Raw genomic sequence first — 1,830 nt, 5'->3', positions numbered from 1 at the left:
CCCACCACAATTACAGGACATTTTGAGAGATGCTCATAGTCCCCTGAAACTTGGTCGACCTAGGAGGGCAAAGAGCAAAAACTGGCCTTTATGTCCCTCTGACCAAATTATTATAGGCTTCAGAGTATGTCTATTAAACATCAAAGAAGGTTAGTTCCACCAGTCTGGTACTTTTAATTACTGTGTGTCATGTAGATAAATCTTGGGCTAAGACCAATTGTTCTCAGATAAACCTTACCTAGACATATATTTCTTGATCTGCTATGTGTAATTTGTCAGTAGGTTGTAGGAGTAATATGGTTCTCTCTGGTTTTTATAATTATCTAGGCATTGTTTATGTCTCACATTGTCTCACCCCTCCATCATGGTTTTCCCACTGAAGGTGCCCCCGTTTCCCCCCTTTCTCCCTTACTAATACCCTTCTCCTATGGTCCTACCTCTCTTGATATCCTGCTTTCCCTTTATCCCCTAGGTTCCTTGTATACCCTTCCCTCCTTCCTCCATTAAACTAACCCAGTTGTTATCCATATCTCCCTTATTAAGGCCTGTTTCCTACTGTTCTCTTTCTGGTTCTTTCTTTTCCTTTACCTCCCTGTTTCCATTCCATTATCCTGGTTCCTGTAGTTATGTCTGGATACATACTCAATCAGGGTTTGGTTCTAGGATCCACATATGAGGGAAAACATGTATCGATTTTTTTTCTCAGTCTGTGTTACTTCACTTAGTATAACAGTTTCTAGTTCCATCCATTTACCTGCAAATTTCATGATTTCATCTTTCTTTACTGCTGAGTAAAACTCCATCTATATATAAACCACATTTTCATTATCCACTTGTCAAATGAGGGACACCTAGGTTGCTTCCATCTCTTAGCTATTGTGAAAAGAGCAGCAACAAACATGGATGGATGTACAAGTGTCTCTGCAATAGGATGAGTTCTTTGGGACTATGTCAAGAAGTGGTATAACTGGGTCAATTGGTAGGTTCATTTGTAGTTTTTAAAGAGTTCTCCATGCTGCTTTTCATAGGGATTGAACAAGTTTGCAGTCCCACCAGCAGTGGATGAGTGTTCCCCTTTCCCACATCCTCACCAACATTTGGTATCATTTGTTTCCTTGATCTTAGCCAGTCTGGGGTTAGCCAGTCTGACTGGGGTAAGATGAAATCTTAAAATGGTTTTAATTTGCATTTCCCTAATTATTAGCGATGCTGAACATCTTTTAAGATGCTTCATAGCCATCTTTACTTCTTTTGAGAACTCTCTGCTCAGCTCCTTAGCCCATTTTTTAATTCGGTTACTTCTTGTCTTGATTCTCTGTTTTTTTAGTTCCTTATATATTCTGGTTATTAAACCTCTGTTGGATGTGTCACTGGTGAAGATTTTCTCCCATTCTGTGAGTTTTTTCTTCACTTCCCTGGTTGCCCCGTTTGATGTACAGAAGCTTTTTAGTTTAATGAGTTCCCATTTGTTAATTCTTTTCCTTGTTTCCTGAGCAATTGATGTCGGGTTAAGAGAATCCTTTCCTATACCTATATCTTGTAGGTGTTTGCCAAAGTTTTCTTCTAACAGTTTCAGAGTTTCAGGCTTTCCATTGAGGTCTTTGAGCCATTTGGAATTTACTTTTGTGCAGGATGAAAGATAGGGGTTTAGTTTCATTCTTCTACAAGTGGAGATCCAGTTTTGCCAGCACCATTTGCTAAACATGCTGTCTTTCGTCCAGTTAATGTTCTTGGCCCCTTTGTCAAATATCAGGTGGCTAAAATTGCAATTACTCATATTTGGGTCTTCAATTTTGTTCCATTGGTCTATGGGTCTATTTTTGTGCCAGT

The sequence above is a fragment of the Nannospalax galili genome, unplaced genomic scaffold (genome assembly GCF_000622305.1).
Source record: "Nannospalax galili isolate Female #2095 unplaced genomic scaffold, S.galili_v1.0 scaffold858, whole genome shotgun sequence".
NCBI classification, from domain to species: Eukaryota; Metazoa; Chordata; class Mammalia; order Rodentia; family Spalacidae; genus Nannospalax; species Nannospalax galili.
The sequence above is the reverse complement of the archived record's forward strand: the minus strand, read 5'-3'. Positions refer to the sequence as shown.